Below are 26,981 nucleotides of genomic sequence, written 5' to 3' on the forward strand. Positions count from 1 at the left end.
CACTCTCCTTACAAAGTGTATGATAATCAAGGTGGGCCATTTCACTATCAGAGGCCCGTTCACCTGCACATCTACCAATGTGATCTATGCCATCATGTGCCAGCAATGCCCCTCTGCCATGTACATTGGTCAAACTGGACAGTCTCTATGTAAAAGAATAAATGGACACAAATCAGATGTCAAGAATTATAACATTCATAAACCAGTTGGAAAACACTTCAATCTCTCTGGTCACGCGATTACAGACATGAAATTTGCGATATTACAACAGAAAAACTTCAAATCCAGACTCCAGCGAGAGACTGCTGAATTGGAATTCATTTGCAAATTGGATACAATTAACTTAGGCTTGAATAGAAACTGGGAGTGGCTAAGTCATTATTCAAGGTAACCTATTTCCCCTTGTTTTCCTAACCCACCCCACCCACCCCTCCTCCTCAGATGTTCTTGTTAAACCCTGGTTTTGTGCTGGAAATGGCCCACCTTGATTATCATACACATTGTAAGCAGGAGAGTGAATTTGTGTGGGGGAGTGGAGGGTGAGAAAACCTGGATTTGTGCTGGAAATGGCCCACCTGATGATCACTTTAGATAAGCTATTACCAGCAGGACAGTGGAGTGGGAATAGGTATTGTTTCATATTCTCTGTGTATATATAAAGCCTGCTGCAGTTTCCACGATATGCATCTGAGGAAGTGAGCTGTAGCTCACGAAAGCTTATGCTCTAATAAATTGGTTAGTCTCTAAGGTGCCACAAGTACTCCTTTTCTTATTGTAAGGAGAGTGATCACTTTACATAAGCTGTTACCAGCAGGAGAGTGGAGTGGGGGGAGAGAAAACCTTTTGTAGTGATAAACACCCATTTTTTCATGATTTGTGTGTATAAAAACAAACATCTTCTGTATTTTCCACAGTGTGGATCCGATGAAGTGAGCTGTAGCTCACGAAAGCTTATGCTCAAATAAATTGGTTAGTCTCTAAGGTGCCGCAAGTACTCCTTTTCTTTTTGCGAATTTTGGGGTTGTGATGGATAGCCAGCTGAACATGAGTTCCCAGTGCGACACTGGCCAAAAGGATGCATAACCACAGGAATCTCAAGCAGGTGTAGAGAGGCTATGTAACCTCTGTATTTGGCACTGGTGCAGCTGCTGCTGGAATACTGTGTCCAGTTCCGTTGCCCACAATTCAAGAAAGATGCTGATAAATTGGAAAGGGTTCAGAGAAGAAGCCACAAGAATGATTAAAGGATTAGAAAACATGCCTTATAATGGTAGACTCAGGGGCTCAATCGGTTTATCTTAAAGGGAAGGTTAATGCAGGACTTGATTACAGTCTATAACTAACTACGTGGGGAACAAATATTTGATAACAGGCTTCTCAATCTAACAGAGAAAGGTAAGACATGATCCAATGGCTGGAAGTTCAAGCTAGACAAATTCAGACTGGTAATAACATGTAAATTTTTAACAGTGAGGGTAATTAACTATTGGAACAACTTACCAAGGGTCGTGGCAGCTTCTCCATCACTGGCAATTTTAAAATTAAGATTGGATATTTTTCTAAAAGATATACTCTAGGCATTATTTTGGGGATGTTCTCTGGCCTGTGTTATACAGGTGAGTCAGATGACATGATCACAATGCTTCTTTCAGGCCTTGGAATCTATCAGTGGTATCACAAATGTCAATCATTTGCCAGAACTATACCAAGCAATCCACAGATCACAGGCATTCAAGATGATCTGGATCAAATACTGATGTTAATCCCTTACCCCTTTTATTCTAGTGCTGAATGCTGATTACTTAATTGAATATCTGTTTAAACGTATTAGTTATCCCATACATTATTATTAATATAAATAGTTAATTTATGGAGACAAAAGCTTCTTGCCTATACTGGCTGCTGGGAAAAATAAAAGCAACTGTAATATTGGCTTTGTAGCGAATCAAGTAACTAGCTACACTATGAAACTACTTTAATCACTAGCTAAGAAGAAACAAATATTCCTGTGCAGACAGAAGGTTAATTTCATGACCATATCAGCTAGCAGAGAGTGAGGGGGACTGTGAGGAGTTGGGAGTGGTAGGTAGTTATACCCACAATCTATAGAATGCTGGGGTTTCTCTGAGAAATTTACTACCACATTTAAAGTTATGTGGCTGAACAGCCAGGATAATGACTCCCAAGATGGGCTGCACGGACACAGTATTATAAAGGAGATATTACCTCTCCAGTGGCAAACACTCTGCTTGATAGGGTATGGCTTAATTCACTAAGTTTTATAAAGCAATTTGAAATCCTTGGCTAGGAGGTGCTATCAAAGCATTATAGTAATAGTAATTATTATTATTGTTATTTACATTGCAGTAGCACCCAGAGGCTCCAGTCAGGATAGGGATCCCGTTGTGCTAAGCACTGTATAAAACACAGTCCCCTGCTCCAAAGATATCACCATCGAATTCAACACTAGAGACCGACTTTATAATTCCTGCACCAAAAGCGTCAACGTAAAAAGACTAAATTATATCTTCCTACCCATATCAAGCTGGAATAAATGTTCTGAAAGAAGGTGTGGCTGCTCAGAATCCTCTCTCTTCCGCCACTGTACATTTTACCACATGCATTTTCTACACCAATGTCCATCGAGATGCTTAGGCTCCCCTATCACCATAATATTCGAACATCTCAACTAATGTACCCTTAACAACTCTGTGAGATCAGGAAGTATTATCATCCCCATTTTCACAGATGGGGACCCAATGCACGAGATATTAAACAACATACCCAAGGTCACATGGAAAGTCTGTGGCAGAGCTAGGAACTGAACTCAGATATGCTGAGATCCAGTCCGGTAATCTAAAGGACTATTGTTCTTTTCACGATTTCAACAAAACTATGGGTCATAACACAAGCCAGTCATTGATTTCAATCCTAATTTATCAGGACTAACGTTAGTTACAAGTCCTTTTTGAGTAGCATGTTGTAGGAAAGAACACAGTCAACCAACGAAAGTAGTAGTGCAGCCTGAAAACAGCACACTGGATTTTTCCAGGGAAACTTACAGCACATTTTCTGCTCTTATGAACTGATCCTTCTAGTTATTATGTTCTTATTCAAAAGCACACTTTTCTATCAAATTAATTTATTCTTTCATACATGCATCAGTTTCAGTGTATTATCACGAGAAGCATGTGCTAAAAGGAAGAAGATCAAGATCTAGAAAGATTGGTACACAGTAGCAAATGAAAGCACAAGGTAACTATGAAGACTGGTTATTTTTACCCCCAGTAATATAAGGTCTAGCCATGTTACTGATTGCTGTGATATTTACAGACACATGGTTTTACTATAAGTGACCAGACATACTAGCAAAGAAAATGATGATTTATTTTATAAGCCTTCAATAGGCAGTGGCTCAGACACATTAGAAAGCAACAGCCAGAGACTTGTTAGGAAATACAAAATGTTCCATACAATGCACAGAACTGTAACACTTGAGTAAAACAAAATACCCAGACATAGCAGCTCCTGGGGGTAGAGACAAAATGTCAAAAACATAAATGTCATATATGCCTTCAAGAAATAGAACATATCAGCATCAAGCAGTAGACGGCAAAACAAACTGGGACATTCACCGTCACATTCTGTTCATAATTTAAAAACACTGACATGCTAAGGGACTAAAAAGTAAGCCCTGAGAACTCCAAACTTTTTGAGGAGGAAATGTGTCACTCATTTAAAATGCCTGCAGTCCTTGAAAAGGAATGAGCATCTTGTTTTCACTGGAGTATCAAATCAACATTTACATACTGACAGCTACTACAATCAGAGTGATTTGATTATAACTAATCAAAGCCCACACCACCACAGGCGTCTTCCATAAAGAGGCACACCACATACATTAACAGCAGGTCGACAATCATTTCTATTTATGACTGCTCCTGAAACGGGAAACCAAGACTTCAAGATTCCTGCAGCAAAGGGATTGCAGAACTTTATGGCCCTATCTTCCTTAATCAGCTATTTGACTCCTTGAGCCAAGTCACCGGTTCAGGGAAAGGAAGACACACCTTTGGACAACTTATAAATTTGTCTTTGTGGTCATTAATAAAGGACTTTCCGATCCCTCAGCACCCTATCAGGGGATAGGATCTGTTATTATGATTACTCCTGGGGGCATTCTGTGCCAAAAAATTAAAAATTCTCCATCAACAGATTAAAAATTCTGCACACAGTATTTTAAAATTCTGCAAATTTTATTTGTCAAAATAAACTACATAATAATGCCATTTTCAATTATTTTGGTAATTTATTTCAAAATACCTGTCAGCAAGTATGTCTGTAACAATACAGGCACACAAAAATTCCTTCAAGAATAGAGAGTTAAAGAAACCCCTAGGACAACCCAGTTCCTGTTTTTCTGCCTCCTTCCCCCCCTCCAGAGCCCAGCCAGCCCAGAAACCCACAACCCCTCCCCCCAGAGCCAAGCTGCAGGGCTCCCCCTTGCCCAGATACCTGCATCCCTTCCCCCCTGACCCGGATATTTGCACCCGCTCCCCCCTGCCCCCACAGCCCAGCCACAGGTCCCCCTTTTCCCAGATACCCAAACCCCCTCCCCTCCAGAGCTCAGCCACGGGCCCCCCCAGGGCCCAGATACCCGCATCCCCTCCTCCCCAAATCCCAGCCATGGTCCCCCCAGACCAGACACCCAACCCTCTCCCCACTCAGAGCCCAGGGATCCAGAGTGGGAGACAGCCTGATGCTCAGTCCCAGGCTTACACAGAGTTTCCTGCCTGCTGCCCTCTCCTTCCCTCAAGGCATGATGGGAACTGCAACTGACAGGAACCCTCTAGCTCCCGCTCCCTCTCCCCAACAGTGTCTTCTCTGTGCAAGCTGGACTCTGCAAGGTCCAGTGGCTCCGAGTGACAACTAGCAGCACTGCAGCCCATTTCTATGAGGGAAAAGGAAATTCTGCATGCACGTTAATTTCTGCAAAATTCTGCATTGCACAGTGGTGCAAAATTCCCCCAGAAGTAATTATGGGGAGTGATGTGGCAGAAAATCACATGCAGAGAGACCGATGGCCCAATACCACTTTCTATTACACATGTGCAACCCTATTAAGCCAATTAGCTTGTATGCATAACTAAGAGCAAGGTCCCTAATCACTATAAATAGTCTACAAACGTAAGTTATCCTCTGTAATAATCAATACCATAGCTATCCTAACTAGTTTGATCACTGGCTTAACTGTAAACTATTGCTATGAAGTCTTTCAGTGTAGTTAGAAGGGAATATATGAGACAGTGCAGACAATGGCTAAAAATTAAGTTGGCCTGGCATATTCTTTGCACTTTACAACTTAAATGTTTAGATGGTGGCATTTTTCCTTTACTCACTGGCGCAAGAGCTACCAAAAACAAACACATACCTACTGCAGCTCACAAATAGGAATTACTATTGTAAACAGCATGCAATGTTCTAGGAAGTAGGAACTGGGGAGAAGAGTTAGGACCTTATTTGGACAAAAGTGATGGGATGACTTCAGAGAAAGGCACATCAGAAAATGGAGGAGAAAAAAAACAGAACAATGTTGGATTGCTCAATTTCAGTGGATACCCAAATAGCCACAGTAGTAAAAAATGCATTCTTTCATCGATGGCTGACTAGAAGACTGTGTCCCATACTACTGAACTCAATATGGAAGCCTTATAGCTAAACTAATTTTCAGGAGGCAACTGTCCTCTCTGAAGAAAAAATAAGCATAGTGAATGCTGGAAATTCAGTACAATCAACCTCAGTACCTCACTAGGAACCCGTTACTTTCCAACAAATTTGAGGGATGGATGTGTGTACGTATGCATGGCAGGGGCAGGTTTGCACAGTGTCACTCAAGTATCAGATATCTGATATAATTCACTCAGACAAACAAAACCAGTGGCCCAGTCTCCATTTTAGGACTAATTTGGGGTTACAAGTGTCAAAGCCATTTAGACAGTAGCTACTTAAAATTAACATGAGAGAGGCGATAAGTCAAACCTTTTTTTAAAAAAAAGCTAAACAGTGTGAACAGATGAACTAAAGGGCTACATAGAAGTCAGGTAGGGTCTCACATACCTATACTCCTAACATTATCTCATCATTGCCCATGTATCACAATTAGGCCAAAGCATACCTTGCAGCATTCAGCTTGAGATTTTCAAAGCTAGACACATATCTGTTCTATTAAATTTAATGGAAAATGTGTCTAAATCCCCTAAACTGTTTTGAAAACCTCAACAATCATCTCCAGACTCCAGCTGATGAGACTGCTTGGAAGGCAAAATTAAATTAACATTGATCCAATTCAATAAGGTACTTATGCTCATGTGCAACTTTAAGCATATGAATAGCCTCAATGAGATAAATGAGACTACTCATGCTTAAGATGACTCATGAGCTTAAGTATCTCACCAACTCTTGGCCACAGCTCACTTCATCGGATGCATACTGTGGAAAGTGTAGAAGATCTTTTTATATGTGATCACTTTAGATAAGCTATTACCAGCAGGAGAGTGAGGTGGGAGGAGGTATCCCACCGGTCAGTTTAGCAGGTCTTCACTAGACCTGCCACAGCGTTGATCCACGGTAAGAGGAGACGAGCCCTTGGTGTCAACTCACTCAGTGATACTTTAAATCTCAACCAATGGAATTAGAAAGAATTTGGAGATCACACTCAGAATCTGAGTCTTTCCTCGTGGCACAGGAAAATGAGGTAGTGCTTGGCTTGGCTCACTATCAATAGGTATTTTACTGCTGAATCTGTCCTGTCATGCTAGAGCAATTTGTTTTGATTGTTAGGGGGCTTATTGCTTCACCCACGTACTTCCCTGGTCCTTCTCACATGAACAGAGAGCAACAATACCCGAAGTCCAAAGCAGCAAACAATTGGATGTTCATTGGGGTGAACTTCCAGCAAGCTTAAATCCAAGTTCCTTTTTCCTTATTTTCGAATCCCAACTTACTTCCAGTTAGCCCGGAATTTAGCCTGGTTAGCCCCTAATTTATATAGTAATATTCTCAGCTATACCTATATTGATAAGTGAGTTCCTACCAAACAGAAAATTATCAAACTAAATTTCCTTTTACATCTTCTAGGCTCTTCCCTTTCTCTGGAGGTGATAGATCAGATCACCTTTCTAACAGCCCCAGATTGCCTTATTTCAATATGACTAGTTTGGAATGTAAGGATGTGACCATATGCTTCCCAGTTTATGGCTGCTCCCACTGCTTAGCCAAAGGCCCTAGCTTAAGAATGGGGCCTCAGACTGTCACAGTGAGAGAAGGCCCTTACACAAGCAGACAGTGATTTTCATTCTCTCTTTTGTACCTCTAACCAACTAAATGATAAACATATACCTACACTCAAAGTATAGGCCTTTACAGACAGGCCTGAATATCTATATCCTAACACTCCACCCCTTTTTTTCCTTTTTCTTTTGGGATCCTTCTGCCCAGGTATCCCTGGAAAAGCATAGGACATACAGTGACACATTTCCTGATAGGGCCAGGCATCAAGGTGGAATGTGTCGTTGCTCCATCTGTCCCACTGCCTCTTGTGTAGTACCATGCCCTGCACCTTCTCTCATACAGGCATACCATACCTATTCCAATTAGTGTTCCAGACTTCCCATTATAGTGGGCCCAAGAAGGTTGGGTCTGGGTTGTCTAGTACACTGTGGGGTGGGGAGGGCTTACTACTTTACTTATAGGCTATAATTAGTGGCTGTTCTCTAGGGGGTTGTGTCCCCCTTGATTGTTTCCATATGCAATGTAACACACAAATACAGTTAACACCACACCAGCTGCTTTGATAATCCACAGCAACAAGGAGAGTCCTGCAGTATGGTCCAACATCCGAGGTACCACCAAAACACTGCCTCTCCTCCTTCGATAGGGTCAAGATCTTAATGTATCCAGTTGCTGGCGGTTGCAACAAGCTGCCTCTGCAGGTTTTGCGTGCTTTTGTCCATATTATAAGTTCATTGAATGTCCACAGAGAAATGGGTTATTGTCCAAACCAACTTAACCACTCGGTATGGAATCAGGCCGTATGCCCTGGTTCAATTATTTACAACAATAAGATTTATAGATCCATTTGCGCGCCAAAGTCCAGATAGCAGTGTGTAGATGTGTGTAGTTGGTTATGAGCTGGTGTAATTGTGCCCCCTAGTAATATGTACATTCCCAGCAAAACCCCTCATACACAGTACACCCAATTGTCCACCCCTTGCCATAGGCCATTGGCTGTGCTCCTCCATGGCCATCAGGGAGGGGCACATCCAAACATCTTCTCTGGATTTACACCGTTTTACAAACCCCTCCATTGATTCCCAGTGATCTCCTCCACTTCTCATTATTTTTATAGGGCTTGTGGGGACTATTTTAGTTGCCGTTCCATTTCCAGGTACCACAGTAGCTATTACACAGGTGCTGGCCTCCTAGTTGAGCATTTTGCATACCCATACACATCTCCCCCGTGCCCCCAGGTTAGCTTTTTGAAGCCATCCCTGACCCACGTCATGAGGTTGTGTGTTCACTGAAACACAACAATGCTAGCAACAAGACAAATGCCACAGACAAACACCACAAAACACAAATCCATGGTATTATGGGTTATTTTTCTGTTGGCGCCAGCTTGCTTGTAGAGTGTTTGAAAAACAAAAGAAACAATTTCCACCCCCTGATGGGGACAGATTATTGCTTAATAATAATACCACTTTCTTTTACAAATATCCTTGCTAATTGCAGGAAAAACAGAAGAATTACCTCTTGGCTGTACTTATTTTATTCTATCGTTAGGCTAGTGAATTACCCCATGCACTGGTTATTTATGAAATTCATGAGGTGGTGTACCTCAGTTTCCCCTCTTGTACAACAGACCAGGTTTGCAATAGTTTTTCTGCTGTACTAAGCTTTAAGTTTATTCTCAGATAATAGCTGAGAGGCCACTTCATATTTTAGCATTGTACGTACACACACCCACACCCCGCTTAGGCTTAACCTGTCCCCCTTATTTTCAGGCTTGACTTGTTTTTCCACCTCCCTTTCCTGGAGGGCCATAATTTGAGTCTTCTAGTAGCTTGTTTGCTGACCAGATGTATTTATTATTTGCAGCTCCTTTGTTTCTTTGTGCTGCCACTTATGGGCAGTTATTCCCTCACTTATGGGCAATTCTTCCCTTTCCCCACCAGCTAGGTAATTTGCATCCACACAGAAGCCCTTTGGCTTGCTTTTGGATTCAAAGCTATTAGCAGCTCAGAGACGGTCTTAAAAGGGAAACATTTCACTTCCACCAGAATTCTGATTACTTTCCACTTTCATCTCCTGCTTTAAAACACACAGAGATCTGAAAAAGAAAGCACAACCTATTGTGGCTCCTTTTGGAGCCCTAATAGGATTTTAATTAAGTACCATGTTTTCTTTGCATTTCTTTTACTCATTCTCCAATATACACTGCACAAGTCCTGGGAAAATGCACATTCTTTCCATAGTTTAACCTCCATAACATTATATTAGCCATATTAATTTTACATAAGGTGTAACTGCCTCCCCCGTGCCCACAGAGTTTTCATGCACCCCCACCAAAGCGACAGTTCGATCCCCCAGAGCTACCCCAAGGTTCAGTGTTTCCATCATTGCTCCCCTTTTTTCTTTTCTTTTTCCTGTGCGCACATACAAAATTCTCTTTTGCCCTACATCCCTTGCACTGCGATTACTCTTTTTTACACAACTGTACCCCAATTACACTCCCATCTTGTACAACTAGAGACAGCAATGGGCAGCCAAGTTAAGTTCCAATAGAAACCCCTTACATTCCTTTAGTGATTTTGATTACATTACCCAATAGTCAACTAATTTGGATCAGAGTCTTTCTCCGCCTGCTGCCTGCAGCAGTCCCTTATAGATCATTTTTGTGGGAAAAGGGCCCATTTCCCCTCAGAATAGCTGTAAAGTCTTCTGGGGACAGAAGCATAGTGGTGGTAGTAGCCACTCTACCTGACCCCCTTGTATAATTTAAATTACCAAGCTTCCATCCAATGTGACTGCAGAGTTGCACATACACTTACATTTATATAACTGGGTTTCATCATTAAACCAAAAACTTCCTTCTTGTAACACAACTGTTACTCTTTACCAAGTACAATTATTGCCACACAGCTGCCTTAACCTGTGCTGTCTTTACCTTGAGACTGTTCAAAAAGGCATGCTTGCCCAGGGATCTTTTACTCCAAAAAATTCCAGTGGAATACAGAAGACCTCCATCATGCTTTGTTCAAAAACTCAAAAACATTTTACATAAGTATCCAAAGTACCCTCTATTAAAACTTCAGAAAAAGCAAAAGCATGGAAAGACGGAGGGAGAGGAGGGGGAAGAGGTGGAAAGAAACCAATTAAGCCGGTGAGGTTAGTTTAAAGTACAGGCTACCAGCAGCAAATTAAGTAAACTGAGAGAAAGAAAGGAAAAGAAGAAAAGGATATAGTTAACTCTGAGCCAAGAGTAGGATCTCTGGGTTGAAATACTTGGGAACCCTTACCTCCAGGTTTTCATCCTGGCTCTGGGAGAAGAGTGGGGGTTGTTACTTGCTCCTGCAAACCCTGCCATTTTTCACTTCAAAACTGTTTTTTCCCCCCACTCCCCAACTTACTTCCTGTTTGCTCCTAATTTATATAGTAATAGTCTCAGCTATACCTTAACCAATCATTTAACTAAAATTTACCTAACCAATCCTAACATATTGTAACATGATTAGCTAACCAATTATATCCCACCACCTTAATTAGTTTACAAATTAGTTTACACCCAGCAAAATTAATTATACAGCAGACAGAAACAATCATAAAACCAGACAAAGACCATGCAAATAAACAATAACAAAGTGGGAACTATAATGACAAAACAATACAGAAGTGAGGATTTTACAACTACATCTATAAAGACATAAGAGTTTCCCTAGCTGTGTCTATTGATCAGTAAGTTCTTACCAAACAGAAAACTATCAAACTAAATTTCCTTTTCTTCTAGGCTCTTCCCTTTCTCTGGAGGAAATATATCGGATCATCTTTCTAACAGCCCCAGATTGCCTTATTTCAATATAACTAGTTTGAAATGTAAGGATGTAACCATACGCTTCCCGGTTTATGGCTGCTCCCACTGCTTAGCCAAAGGCCTTAGATTAAGAACAGAGCCTCAGACTGTCACAGTGAAAGAAGGCCCTTACACAAGAAAGCAGTGATTTTAGTTTTCTTTTATACCTCTATAACCAGCTAAATAATCAACATATACCTACATTCTTAAAGTATAGGCCTCTACAGACAGGCCTGAATATCTATATCCTAACACTGATTTCTAAATAGCTTTTTAAACTAGCAGTATTAACTTCCTCTAACCCCAAGCAAGGCAACCATTCTTTTAAACACTATCAGACCTATCCACTGAGCTATTCAGAATTTATTTCCCCTACTACACTTCCTGGTGTCCCAATTTTAATTCATGCACATCAAAAGTCATTAAAATAGCATCATGTAATAGAATATGTCATCTGGGCCGGGGGTAGAAATACAGGTTACAAGGAAGAATGGATTTGCCAACCCACATTTTAGGCATTAAATGTAAAGGGGCGCTGCCAGATTAATTTGAAAAATAATTGCCCATGCTACAAACAATATCTTTGTTCACTCTGCTTGTATGATTTATCCTCCCCCTCCCACTTTGTTGTCAGGTCTTTGTTGTTGGGGCTGTGTCTCACTATATATTTGTACAGTGTCTAGCACAATAGGGTCAAGATTTAGCTCAGCTTGGGTCTCTAGATGCTATCCTAATAATTTATATTACTAATAAACTACACAAGAGATTGCAGGTTAAGAATGAGGTGCATCTGCAATGCTATGCTATCAGGAAGCTTATACAATACACCTGCACAGTTCTTCGCTTTGGTAACAGTACATATTTATTTTATGGCAATGCCCAAAGGCCCCAGTCGGATTCGGGCCCCATTGTGTTGGGTGTTGTACAGAAGGACACTGTTCTTTCACTTTCCTGAACATTACTGATTCCTACTTTTTGAACTCCCCTTAGCGATTTGTTGCAACACACTGAAACAGTTCACCCTTTCTGAATTCATTAATACACTAAGCACGAGCTCAGATTTTAGTGGGCACGATGCTTAAAGGGGAAAGGGTACTGCCAAATCTTGTTGAATACACTCCGTCTTCTGGGATCCCAGATTACAGGAAAAGGAACTTGCAAGAGTCCAGGCAGTGCCAGGGTACCAATTTCCAAAAGCAGCTTTTCTCTTTGTTGATATGAAGATTACAGATGGATGTCAAGTTGACACCTGAAAGTTGATTCAAATACCCCCAATAAAGTGCAAAAATGGAGCACTGTGAAAATACTTTCATTGCTCTATTTCCCTGCCCAGGTCCCCACTTACTGTTCTTTCTATGTGACAACCACTAACTGATCAGGCTACAATAGAAAAAACAAGGTTGCAACAAACAGTCTCATTTAGTTATTGATAAAGAGGATATTCTAATTTGAAGGGAGTTCTGAAGAAATTCTGCACCCACGTTTAGTTTATGGAGTAAAAAAGAACTTGTGCTAGACAGAAGTATGAACCTCATAGAAATGTTCACATTCTTTGATAATACTCCTCTACTTTCGATCCCCCCAACCTATATGTATAAAACTATCACACATATCCATACACCACCTTAGGTCAAGTACTTTGGAAGTATTGGACAACCTAGATATCTGAACTGGCTTTCCTGAACCTGCACTTACTATGAATAGATGAAGGTCACAGGTGAGAGTTCTGGTGGGACAGATTCTCTCCCTTCCTTTTCTGTCCATATCTCCCAGTTTTTTCTCTCCTCTTTTCCAACCTTGTTTTGCATGTCACCGGGTCTTTCAGTCTAGAGAGCCTATCCCTGCAAAGGTCCAACACATGCTCTTCCAACCTCTCCTGGCCCCTGGAGAGAGAATGTCTATCTGCAGTATCTCCTGTCTTACATAGTCACATGCCAGATCTACATTAGCCTTTTAACTGGAAAAGTCTCTCACGGTTGCAAAAACTGCTTCAGCTATTCTACAGGTGGCAATGAATGGAGAAGCAGACAGGATTTCAGGTGGCCCCCAACACAAAGCCTGCTCAAAGCAGATTTATGAGACACAGTGGTAAAAACACTATTGTGTTGTCTATATTAGCACTCCCACTGGAGGAGCTGGACCAGTGTTAGGAACAAGAAAATTTTTCAAAAGAAGGAATAGTGTTGCAAAGACTAGAGATGGGAGGATTTATCAAAAGAGGTTCGAGGCCTTGAGAAGGTAAGTGTGGAAAAGATCTGTCCACATGACTCTGGAAGGACACTACACTGCAGATAATCTGGAGGACTTCAGGAAGAAGTTTTGTTCTGGCCCCATCAATACCGTAAGAGGCAGAAGGGAAATGAAGGGAAAGTGCAAGTAAAATGTATTGGACATTTCTGAATGCTGCCTGTACAAGACACATTTACAATCAGAACAAACCAAGCTGTAACAAGCCGCATTGTCAATCGATCCAATTTTCTCAGTTGATGCTGAAAATTTCACAGAGGAGAATGCAACCCAAACTACAATGATCAAAGGATGTGCAGTTTTTTCACGATCACTGTCTCCTGCCCATGCTGTTATTTTATTTGGAAATGTTTCACTGAAAAACACACAGCAGTATCTCTCTCATGCGGACTGTCCCAGCAGCAGCTCTTGGGTCTGCTGAGCTGTGCGATAGTTCAGTTGTCATCATTCATGTTACAAAGTGGGCAGGGTTTAATTATGCTCCAAGAATAAATCTTAGCAGATGCCAAGTGAGTACTGCTCAAAAAGTGATTACTCAGCCTGTTCACTATTATCCAATCAATTTTCCTCCCCAGATTTGAATCATGGAAATATTCCAAGATGAGTACGAGACATATGCAAAATTTCAAAATTCAGCCATTTCGAGTAAAAAAAAGTGTGGCAATTGTTGGGGGTTTTTTTTTGTTTTTTTTTTACACCACTGGGGGGGGGGGGAGACTTCATCCTCACAGTTCAAAAGAGCTAAACATATTTTCTACTTAAACTTGCAGAAAGCAATTGACCTTTTGGCTGAGAGCCAACATGGAAGACTTTTTTTTATAGTAATACAAGTAAGCAAAAACACTGATAACAGGATTACAGACAAACGTCTTGCAACAATAATTATAGCTATACAGCTAATATAGTAATTTTTCCATGTCCTATTGCCCAGCCAAGGAGACACACCACTGCTCTTCCCCACTACATCAGGACTTCAGGGAGCAGGGCCAAACAAAAGTCAGAAATCGGGGAGGGGAGGCGGGATGTGTGTGTGTGTGCGCGTGCGTGTGTGAGAACGTGACCTTCCATGCCCCCCCCCCACACACACACACACACGTCACTTCTATCCTCAGCTCACCCTTTCTCTTCGGGTTCCATGGCCTCCTCTCCTACGTTACCAGCACTCCCAGCTATCTTCAAGACACCACTGACTTCCTGAGGAAACTACAATCCATCAGTGATCTTCCTGAAAACACCATCCTAGCCACTATGGATGTAGAAGCCCTCCACACAAAGATGGACTACAAGCCATCAGGAACAGTATCTCTGATAATGTCACGGCAAACCTGGTGGCTGAACTTTGTGACTATGCCCTCACCCATAACTATTTCACATTTGGGGACAATGTATACCTTCAAATCAGTGGCACTGCCATGGGTACCCGCATGGCCCCACAGTACGCCAACATTTTTATGGCTGACTTAGAACAACGCTTCCTCAGCTCTCATCCCCTAATGCCCCTACTCTACTTGCGCTACATTGATGACCTCTTCATTATCCGGACCCATGGAAAAGAAGCCCTTGAGGAATTCCACCATGATTTCAACAATTTCCATCCCACCATCAACCTCAGCCTGGACCACTCCACACAAGAGATCCGCTTCCTGGACACTACGGTGCTAATAAGCGATGGTCACATAACCACCACCCTATACCGGAAACCTACTGACCGCTATGCCTTCCTACATGTCTCCAGCTTTCATCCAGACCACACCAGACAATCCATTGTCTACAGCCAAGCTCTACGATACAACGGCATTTGCTCCAACCCCTCAGACAGAGAAACACCTACAACATCTCTATCAAGCATTCTTACAACTACAATACCCACCTGCTGAAGTGAAGAAACAGACTGACAGAGACAGAAGAGTACCCAGAAGTTACCTACTACAGGACAGGCTCAACAAAGAAAATAACAGAACGCCACTAGCCATTACCTTCAGCCCCCAACCAAAACCTCTCCAACGCATCATCAAAGATCTACAACCTATCCTGAAGGATGACCCATCACTCTCACAGATCTTGGGAGACAGGCCAGCCCTTGCTTACAGGCAGCCCCCCAGCCTGAAGCAAATACTCACCAGCAACCACCCACACACAACAGAACCACTAATCCAGGAACCTATCCTTGCAACAAAGCCCATTGCCAACCGTGTCCACATATCTATTCAGGGGACACCATCATAGGGCCTAATCACATCAGCCACACTATCAGAGGCTCGTTCACCTGCGCATCTACCAATGTGATCTATGCCATCATGTGCCAGCAATGCCCCTCTGCCATGTACATTGGTCAAACTGGACAGTCTCTAGGTAAAAGAATAAATGGACACAAATCAGACGTCAAGAATTATAACGTTCAAAAATCAGTCGGAGAACACTTCAATCTGTTTGGTCACTTGATTACAGACCTAAAAGTGGCAATTCTTCAATAAAAAAACTTCAAAAACAGACTCCAATGAGAGACTGCTGAATTGGAATTAATTTGCAAACTGGATACAAATAACTTAGGCTTGAATAAAGACTGGGAGTGGATGGGTCATTACACAAAGTAAAACAATTTCCCCATATTTATCCCCCCCCCCCCCGCCCCCGTTCCTCACACCTTCTTGTCAACTGCTGGAAATGGCCCACCTTGATTATCACTACAAAAGGTTTTCCCCTCCCCCACTCTCCTGCTGGAAACAGCTCACCTTACCTGATCACTCTCCTTACAGTGTGTATGGTAACACCCATTGTTTCATGTTCCCTGTATATATAAATCTCCCCACTGTATTTTCTACTGAATGCATCCGATGAAGTGAGCTGTAGCTCACAAAAGCTTATGCTCCAATAAATTTGTTAGTCTCTAAGGTGCCACAAGTCCTCCTTTTCTTTTTACAGCTTCCCAGTTCCAGACAGCTTCCTTTTCAACTAGCTTCCTTCTCACAACCAGCTTTGCTCCCTTTCTGGAACACTTGCCACAGGGCTATCTCCCTGAGCACTTGGCCCCTTGTTCCAGGGACCCACCCCCGGAGTCAGCCCCACTTCTCCGTAGTACCTCTTCCCAGGAACAGCCTGCTCCAATCATTCCTCTTCGTGCTCCTGACAGGCCTTTATAGCCATAGGTGTAGCCCTGCCTCCTTAAATTGGCTCATTGGGGCCTACCTTCTCTGACCCAAGCGAGCTGGCATTGGTCTACTCACAAGGATCAGCGACCCTGTGACAGGCACCAAAGTGGGAAAATGTTGGCCTGTGGCAAAAGTGGTTGAAAACATTCAACTGTATCCTATTGTGGAGGGATGTGGTAGCTAGAGAGTCCTGCACTGAGGACATCTTGCAGCAACAGGACTCCACTCAAACAAGGGTATACTGACAATATTAGACTGAAGATTGGGGCCTGAGATCATTACTAGGGCACATGTGTAAACTCAGAAGTAAATTCATTGAAAAAATAAGAGGAAGTGACTGTGTAGGTTATTTATATGTTTGCATCTGAATTCAGAATTCTGAATTTCCCTTGCAAAAGCTAAGACCATCACAACATTAAGAAAGCAGTTTGCAACAAAATGCTAGCAGCAACAGCTGCTACAAGAGAAAAAGAACCCTGAACTGTAGTCTTGGCAGGTAAAGCATCATTCAAAAACCTGGTAAATTTTGCAGGCCTGACAGAATAGCTGTGTCCTGGCATTAATTTCTGAACTAAGATTTAATTAACTGGATCACAGGTATAAAGCTCTCCAGAATAAACATAGCCAACTTGGTGGCTCATGGATGAGGAAAGTTTGAAAAGGTCAGGATTTATTTATGTTTTTGGGTAAATTAACTATATGTGTTTTTTCAATGGAGCTTTAATCAGTAAATCTCATCAATACATGGAATCTTGAGCTTTCTTGCCTTTAAACTGCCCAGAATCTTGCCACAGAAAAGGAAATGCTGCAGTTCCATGGACTTACACATTTTAGACCCAGAGGCAAAAATACAAACTTCATGCAGCACAATAAAGCCACTCATCTGAACAAATGCTTCTTTTCTGTATTAATACTCAGACATATACCTGTGATGGATCCTTTGAAAGATCTGTGCAAGATAAACTAAAGGCAAGCGAGCTATTTGGGTTTGAGGGAAATTCTGTATCAGTAACCGAAACATTGTGAGTTCATATACCTGATCCTCTATTTTCTCTTTGTGCAGCAAACAATTTTGCAGCACGCCCAGTAAGCACAGCACTTTAGCTAGCACACTGTAGCGTTGTCTTTTATAAAAGCCAGCCTCATAACTAGGAGCAAGATGTGTATCCTTGATACAACAAGTGAAAAGCTTTCAGCAGTGTCTCCAACGTACATTCACTAAGGCAGCTAGTGAAAAATTCCCTGATCTGATGTAGAAGAATGAACAGATTCAACAGCCTGAGCTGGAAAAGCAGCTACACAGGAACATTTTCACTGCAGTGCCTGGCACTATGGCAGCTACAAAGTACTATGGAGAGAAAGACTAAAATCCACACACAATAGGGACAGAGGGATTTACCACTGCACATCCATGTGTCACAGTCCAAGGAACCATGTGATCATTTATTCTACAGTGCTGCAATATGTAATTTCATGGAACAGAATGAGAAACTAACAGCACTGCAATAGCCTGTATTTCTTTGTTCTCTCCGTCACATGTAGCAAGTTTATACAAATGTTTACTAAAATATTAAAACAACATTTTTAAAAAATTCAATGGAGTAAACTTGCTCACCATCTAAGCACACAAGCTACTCTGATTTTCTGCATTTGTTGATGGATTTCAAGAGGTAGACAGATGGCTGTGATCTTTTATCACAAAGCTAACAAATGCAATGGTTTTAGCACAGAATGTGCCCAAGGCCATGCCTTCTAAGATCCATTTGCACCAGGGAGCACATCTCCACAGGGCACCAACCTAATTTACTATACAGCAACAAGAAAAGGAGTACTTGTGGCACCTTAGAGACTAACCAATTTATTTGAGCATGAGCTTTCGTGAGCTACAGCTCACTTCATCGGATGCATACCGTGGAAACTGCAGCAGACATTATATACACACAGAGATCATGAAACAATACCTCCTCCCACCCCACTGTCCTGCTGGTAATAGCTTATCTAAAGTGATCATCAAGTTGGGCCATTTCCAGCACAAATCCAGGTTTTCTCACCCTCCATATGCCATCATGTGCCAGCAATGCCCCTCTACCATTTACATTGGTCAAACTGGACAGTCTCTACGTAAAAGAATAAATGGACACAAATCAGATGTCAAGAATTATAACATTCGTAAACCAGTCGGAGAACACTTCAATCTCTCTGGTCACGCAATCACAGACATGAAGGTCGCTATCTTAAAACAAAAAAAACTTCAAATCCAGACTCCAGCGAGAAATTGCTGAATTGGAATTCATTTGCAAATTGGATACTATTAATTTAGGCTTAAATAGAGACTGGGAGTGGCTAAGTCATTATGCAAGGTAGCCTATTTCCCCTTGTTTTTTCCTACCCCCCCTCCCCCCAAAGATGTTCTGGTTAAACTTGGATTTAAACTTGGAGAGTGGTCAGTTTGGATGAGCTATTACCAGCAGGAGAGTGAGTTTGTGTGTGTGTGTGTGTCCCCGGAGGAAAAAGTGGGGGGGGGTGAGAGAGCCTGGATTTGTGCTGGACATGGCCCACCTTGATTACCATGCACACTGTAGGGAGAGTGGTCACTTTTGATGAGCTATTACCAGCAGGATAGTGAGTTTGTGTGTGTGGTTTTTGGAGGGGGGTGAGAGAACCTGGATTTGTGCAGGAAATGGCCCATCTTGATTATCATGCACATTGTGAAGAGAGTTGTCACTTTGGATGGGCTATTACCAGCAGGAGAGTGAGTTTGTGTGTGTGTGGGGGGGGGGGGGGGGTGGAGGGTGAGAAAACCTGGATTTGTGCTGGAAATGGCCCAACTTGATGATCACTTTAGATAAGCTATTACCAGCAGGACAGTGGGATGGGAGGAGGTATTGTTTCATGATCTCTGTGTGTATATAATGTCTGCTGCAGTTTCCACGGTATGCATCCGATGAAGTGAGCTCTAGCTCACGAAAGCTCATGCTCAAATAAATTGGTTAGTCTCTAAGGTGCCACAAGTACTCCTTTTCTTTTTGCGAATACAGACTAACACGGCTGTTACTCTGAAACCTGTTATACAGCAACAGGCACACAAATGATTAACCACCTCCTAAGTATCCTGTTTGCTTTGCTAGGTTTCTAAGAAGTACCTGCCTCCCTTAAGGATTGTGGACTGAGGGAGACCTGAGGAGCAGGATCCTACTTTTCCAAAGGGGGTGGGGTCAGGAATGAGCACTGAGGCATAATACAGACTCCAGCTCCCATAAATCAGAGAAGAGGTTAAAAGCTACAAAAGAAAGAATTTATGACAACATTTTGACTTTGAGCCAATTTGAAGGCCTTAGAAAAACCCAGAACTCTTATTTTAGCACAAATACCATATGCCCACCAACAACATTGTTTTTACCTTTTTCCTACCCCATGGGTATTGTTTCAGACAACGGAACTATGTTCTGGGTGCACTATTGTGATCTGATAAAATACATCACAAAACATGTGCAGTCTGGGATAGATGACTTGAACCGTGAATCACTGAAAGAGTTTGTCACTTGCTGATAGCAGTTCCAGCATCTAATGCAAGCTTGTCAGTGTACGAAACAGTCCATGAAGAAAGGAAATTTAAAAATAAATCAGAGACTGGAACAAGAATATGTTGGCGTGTTGTCTATGAAAGGAAATAGCTGTTCTATAGGTTTATCTTATTTATCCTTTCACAAATAATAGGCCCACCATATTAACTACCTATGTGGTGGATTAATGGCCCTTTAATCTACATACTCTAGAGAGACAATACCGCACTGTACTTAAAGTATCATTCTCTCTCCAGGGACACAGCAGGAATAGTCTCCTACATATGACTATTAGCTGCCCTCACTGGTCTTTCTCCTGTCAGATGAAGATAAATGCCCAGCTCTTCTACTACCAACTATGCCCATATGGAAAAAGAGCACAGGGTGTTTGGTTCAGACTCACCACAGTGTCTGGAAGGCTCCTGATCACTGGCAAAAAGATCTTTTCTTTTGGGGAATAACACATACCATTCAATGAGCCTCTTTGAAGGAAACCATGGTACTGATAAATTGGCAACTGCAAAGTATTTAGTTCCTTCAGTTTAGAACCTTCCTGGATATACCATATACTTTATACTATATAAAGTAGTAACGGGAAAATGCCTCACACCTTCCCTCGGACTCTCACCCATGAAGATTTAGTCTCCCTACAAGATATCTATGCTCTTTATACGTATTACACACATACACACTTAAAATTCACGAGAAGGAGATTCTTCATCCATTAAGTTAAAAGCAAGAAAGCAGATGCCCTGGCTTTGCTTGATGGGAACTGATGTTGTACAGCCAATATATTGACAGGTTTTAGGACAGGGGTGGGAAAACTACAGCCCAGGGGCTGCATCCAGTCCTTCAGACGTTTTAATCCGGCCCTCAAACTCCCGCCAGGGAGTGGGGTCTGGGGCTTGCCCTGCTCCGCACAGCTCCTGGAAGCAGAGACGTTTCCGTCCTCCAGCTCCTATGCATAGGGGGAGCCAGGGGGCTCCGCACTCTACCCCTGCCCCAAGCGCTGCCCTCACAGCTCCTATTGGCCAAGAACCGTGGCCAATGGGAGCTGCAGGGGCAGCACCTGCAGACAGGTCAGCGTGCGGAGCCGCTTGGCTGTGCCTCCACGTAGGAGCTAGAGGAAGGACATGCCACAGTTTCCAGGAGCTGCTTGATGTAAGCACCGCCCAGAGCCTGCACCCCGACCCCCTCTCACGCCCCAACCCTGATCCCCCTCCCACCCTCCGAATCCCTCAGTCCTAGCCTGGAGCACCCTCCTGCACCCCCAACCTCTCATCCCCAGCCCCATCCCAGAGCCCACACCCCCTCATCCACACCACCCTGCCGCAGCCCGGAGCTCCTTCCTGCACCCTGAATGCCTCATTTCTGGCCCCACCCCAGAGCCTGCACCCCCAGCCAGAGCCCGCACCCCCTCCCACACCCCATTCTGTGAGCATTCATAGCCCACCATACAGTTTCCATACCCAGATGTGGCCCTCGGGCCAAAAAGTTTGCCCACCCCTGTTTTAGGATATGACTTTTACAGTTAACTTCAATACTATATATAAATGTGATCAGTCAATCTGTTGGTTCCAACAAATTTCTGTGCAATGTTTCCATTTAGTTAAGAGACATGGGGGATTCTTAAGTTTGACTTTAAACTGAAAAAAGAAAGAAAAGGGGATTTCAAGAGATGGAATCTGCCTGCCTTGGGAAGCATGTGACTGGAAATCAAAACCCCTCAGTTTTACATCTAATCTTGCCACTGATTGTGTCACCTTGGACTAGTCATTTTGAGTATGTCTACACTGCAGGATGTACTGTATCTTGGCTCAGGCACATGGAGATGCACATTAGCCAAGCCCGGCACATGGGGATGCGTGTTAGCTAAGCCCTTCTCAGCACAACCATATGCCCTGTACTTGTGTATCCACATACCCACGATTCACAGTGGCACTGCAATTACAGATGTTTGGTGCTAGGATTTATGGGGCATATCCCAGGGTTCCTAGCACCTCACCAACTGGATCTGCTCTTGGAATTGGTTTGCGGTGTATTGTGGGAGACTTTGTCTGTCCTTGATGGACCCTTGTGCAGAAGTGGTTTTTCTCCTGGATCTATTCCTGGGACTCTGCCCCCCACTCCACGGTGGTCTCCTCTGGTGCTGGAGAAACGCATGCCTCTAAGTAACCAGTCTTCCTCAAGAAGAAACGGATGAGTCTCTGCTTCACACATTTGCTGCAGAGCATGAACCCTTTGCAAGAATTGGCAAAGCTCACCAGGCATGTAACTATGCCACAGCAGCCATCAGTACCCACAGGAGAACAGCAGGGGCATCAACCCCACACCACTACTCCCGCCCCTGAATCACACACGCTGGGTAAGGAGCCACCATGTAAGAAGGGGATGGCACAAAGACCACTGCCAGCACCCTGCAGCAGTTCTCAGGGTGCCCAGCAGTCTTACAACCTACTGGGTGAGCAGAAGGTGCCAGCAGCCGCCACCCCTGGGGGTTAAAGTAAACGCTGTGAGGAGGGCAGGGCCAGGGGCAGAGGCAGCTCCCCCCTCCCGGGTTTTAGGTGGGGCTGTGAGGAGGGCAGGGATGGAGACAGGGAGTGGCAGGGGGAACCTAGCAGCCCTCGCTGGGGTTGTAGTAGGGGCTGGGGAAGGCAGGGGGAGATGGGATAAGCCTGACAGCCGCCCCCCCCCCTTGAAGTAGGGGCTGTGAGGAGGGCAGGGACAGAGGCAGGATGTGGGAGGGATAAGCCCGGTAGCCCCTCCCCCGGGTTGAAGAAGGGGTTGTGAGGAGGGCAGGGACAGAGGCAGGGAGGGGGAAGGATAAACCCGGTAGCCCCTCCCCCGGGTTGAAGAAGGGGCTGTGAGGAGGGCAGGGACAGAGGCAGGGAGGGGGAAGGATAAACCCGGGGTGGGGGGGGCTGCCAGGCTGATCCCCCCCCCCGCCTCCTGCCTCTGTCCCTGCCCTCGTCACAGCCCCTATTTCAACCTAGGGGGGGGGGGCTGCCGGGCTTATCCCCCCGCCTCCCACCTCTGTCCCTGCCCTCCTAACAGCCTCTCCTTAAGCCCGGCAGCCCCCCCCCCACCCCCGGTTGAAGTAGGGGCTGTGAAGAGGGCAGGGACAGAGTCAGGAGGTGGGGGGGGATAAGCCCAGCAGTCCCCCCCTCCGGGTTGAATGACCTCCCAAGGTCCCTTCCAACCCGGATATTCTATGATTCTAAGTAGGGGCTGTGAGGAGGACAGGGACAGAGGCAGGAGATGGGAGGGATAAGCTCGGCAGCCCCCCCCCCCCCCCGGTGAAGTAGGGGCTGTGAGGAGGGCAGGGACAGAGGCAGGAGATGGGGGGGATAAGCCCGGCAGTCCCCCCCACCCGGGCTGAAATAGGGGCTGTGAGGAGGACAGGGACAGAGGCAGGAGGCGGGGGGATAAGCCCGGTAGCCCCCCCCCCCCCCGGTGAAGTAGGGGCTGTGAGGAGGGCAGGGACAGAGGCAGGAGATGGGGGGGATAAGCCTGGCAGCCCCCCCCCCGGTGAAGTAGGGGCTGTGAGGACGGCAGGGACAGAGGCAGGAGATGGGGGGGATAAGCCCGGTAGACCCCCCCGGGTTGAAGTAGGGGCTGTAAGGAGGGCAGGGACAGAGGCAGGAGATGGGGGGGATAAGCCCGGCAGCCCCCCCCCTGGGTGAAGTAGGGGCTGCGAGGAGGACAGGGACAGAGGCAGGAGATGGGGGGATAAGCCCGGTAGCCCCCCCCCCCGGGTTGAAGTAGGGGCTGTGAGGAGCGCAGGGACAGAGGCAGGAGGATAAGCCCAGCAGCCCCCCCCCCCCCAGGTTGAAGTAGGGGCTGCGAGGAGGACAGGGACAGAGGCAGGAGATGGGGGGGATAAGCCCGGCAGCCCCCCCCCCCGGGTTGAAGTAGGGGCTGTGAAGAGGGCAGGGACAGAGGCAGGAGATGGGGGGGATAAGCCCGGCAGTCCCCCAGGTTGAAGTAGGGGCTGTGAAGAGGGCAGGGACAGAGGCAGGAGATGGGGGGGATAAGCCCGGCAGCCCCCCCCCGGGTGAAGTAGGGGCTGTGAGGAGGGCAGGGACAGATGCAGGAGATGGGGGGGATAAGCCCGGCAGCCCCCCCCCCCGAGTTGAAGTAGGGGCTGTGAGGAGGACAGGGACAGAGGCAGGAGGCGGGGAGATAAGCCCGGCAGCCCCCCCCCCCGAGTTGAAGTAGGGGCTGCGAGGAGGGCAGGGACAGAGGCAGGAGATGGGGGGGATAAGCCCGGCAGTCCCCCAGGTTGAAGTAGGGGCTGTGAAGAGGGCAGGGACAGAGGCAGGAGGCGGGAAGATAAGCCCGGCAGCCCCCCCCCCGGGTGAAGTAGGGGCTGTGAAGAGGGCAGGGACAGAGGCAGGAGGCGGGAAGATAAGCCCGGCAGCCCCCCCCCCCGGGTGAAGTAGGGGCTGTGAAGAGGGCAGGGACAGAGGCAGGAGATGGGGGGGATAAGCCCGGTAGCCCCCCCCCGGGTTGAAGTAGGGGCTGTGAAGAGGGCAGGGACAGAGGCAGGAGATGGGGGGGATAAGCCCGGTAGCCCCCCCCCGGGTTGAAGTAGGGGCTGTGAAGAGGGCAGGGACAGAGGCAGGAGATGGGGGGGATAAGCCCGGTAGCCCCCCCCGGGTTGAAGTAGGGGCTGTGAAGAGGGCAGGGACAGAGGCAGGAGATGGGGGGGATAAGCCCGGTAGCCCCCCCCCCGGGTTGAAGTAGGGGCTGTGAAGAGGGCAGGGACAGAGGCAGGAGATGGGGGGGATAAGCCCGGTAGCCCCCCCCCGGGTTGAAGTAGGGGCTGCGAGGAGGGCAGGGACGCAGGCGGGCGGGGGGTTCCCAGAAACATCTCGCAGGGGGAGGGGCAGGTTCTGAGCAGCGCCCGGCCGGCTTCCCACAGGGCTGTGGGGCGCCGGGCCAGCAGAGTCCCCGTGCTCCGCACGGGGGGGAGGTTCGGGGATGCCCAGCTGCCCCGCAAGCTGCTCGCAGCCTGCCTCCCCCAGGGCTGGACCTCCCGCCCCGGCTGTGACGAGCGGTCCCCCGCCGCACCGCACTCACCGCGGACGGCGGGCTCTCCCTCCCCGGCTTCAAGGCTCCAGGCTGAGCAGACAGAGCCGCAGGGCCCCGCCGCTCACTCTCACCTTGGCCCGCACTCAGCCCATCCCTGCTCGCCGCAGCCAATCCGCGCCACCGGCCCCCGGCCCCGCTCCCGGCCGGGCCAATCAGAGACTGCGGCCCGGGCACCCTCCCCCCTAAGGGGCGGGGCTAGCTGGCTGGCTGGAGAGGAGGCTCGCGGAGCGTGGGCAGGGGCAAAGGGCGAGTCCTGCTGGGGAGGGGAGCGGGCAGCTCGAGTGTGGGGATCATACAGGGTCAGGGCTAAGTCAAACCCACTCTGAGCATCGCCTGTGCGCTAGTGCCTCTGAGGCGCCTGCAAGGTGCTGAGCACACCCAGCTCCCCTTGAAGCCCCGGGGGGGGGGGGGGGGCGGCTGGTGGCACTCAGCACCGCATCGCGGGCCCTTTGACAGTGGCACGGCTCACTTAATTAGCAGAAGAGAAGCTGGCTTGTATTACTGCGTGAACCAAGTCTCAGGAATTGATGGGGGCAAGGCAGGAACTTGGCAGCCTTTAGGTGCTTGGGCAATTCCTTGGCTGGAGCTGAAATGACACCAGCACAGTGACCTCCTGCCCCAGCTCATCACTCCAGGCTGGATCAAACTTGTCCAAGCTGGATCATTCAGGCCAGGTCTCATGCCAGATTGGTATGGGTAGGTGAACAGAGTCAGCTCAAATATAAGCTGAACCCTGGTGGCATCTTCCCCACAAACCCCAGGAAGCTCTGCTCTGAAGCAAACCTAATCTTAAACCCATGTTCTTAAATCCTGTGTTTTTCAGGGTAATCAGTATAAGGCTTCACATGCACATATTGATTATATATGTCAAGTGCACCCTGCCCAGAATAGTGTGTTCATTTCTGGTCACCTTTCAGAGACAACTGACAAAAATGACTAGATACACAAAAAGCCCTACAAGGTAGAAACTGAAAGGATTTGGACTGTTTAGACATGATAGGAGGTGCATAAAATAAGTAAATGAGGAGCCCCTCTTTACTGTTCCTCATCATAATGCCACAAACAAAACAAAACAAAAAAAAAGAGGGGACATGCAATGAAAATGAAAGGAACCAAATTTACCACTAATACAAACAAAGGGGTTAAATGGTTTTTGTTTGTTTTACATAATGCATAATTATCCTATAGAACTCACCATTATAAGATCTCATGGTGACCAAGAGGTTAACTAGATTAATACAAATATTATATCTTTCTCTAAATAATGATAACTGGGCATGTTCTAAGATATTATACTTATTTCTACAACGGATATACACCCATATGTTTCAGAGCATAAGCCAATCACTATCTGATGGGGTTAGAAAGAAACTTCCCCACGGGCAGGTTTTTTCATAGTTGTCCCTTAAAGAGTCCCACAACTTCCTTCTTCATCTGAAGCCTCTGCCACATCAGAGACAGGATACTGGACTAGATAGATGACTAGTCTGATGCAGCATGGAAACGCCTTGGTTCTCATGCATAAAAGTTAATGGTATGACTCATGGAGATCATAAATATCTCTGAACACAGAGGGGTCTGAGCAGCTTGGTCATCTCTCAATCCCCTATTTGTTTCTTTGTGTGTGAACTTTAAAACCATTTTCTAGAGCAGTCTATGGGTTTCCACTGTTGTAAAGGAAAGGCACAAGCCTCCAACAAGGTTTTGCAGTTCATGTCTATACTTTTACATCATTGCACACCATTGTATTAGACTTTAGGACTAACCTTTGTTCCCGGTATTGGCCAAATCTGATTATAA

General features: G+C 45.7%; 1 protein-coding gene across 2 annotated transcripts in view; it reads right to left on the bottom strand.

Annotated features, from left to right (window-relative positions):
- The window catches only part of ABAT (4-aminobutyrate aminotransferase), a 133,041-nt gene extending 107,762 nt beyond the window's left edge, over positions 1-25,279 (bottom strand). For both annotated transcript variants that reach the window (XM_073362483.1, XM_073362484.1), the window contains exon 1: positions 25,170-25,279. The gene's annotated coding sequence lies outside the window, so the exon portion shown is untranslated. The remainder of the gene's footprint in view (positions 1-25,169) is intronic.
- Positions 25,280-26,981: the final 1,702 nt, after the last annotated feature.

Source organism: Lepidochelys kempii, chromosome 10, assembly GCF_965140265.1.
Source record: "Lepidochelys kempii isolate rLepKem1 chromosome 10, rLepKem1.hap2, whole genome shotgun sequence".
Classification (NCBI taxonomy): Eukaryota; Metazoa; Chordata; order Testudines; family Cheloniidae; genus Lepidochelys; species Lepidochelys kempii.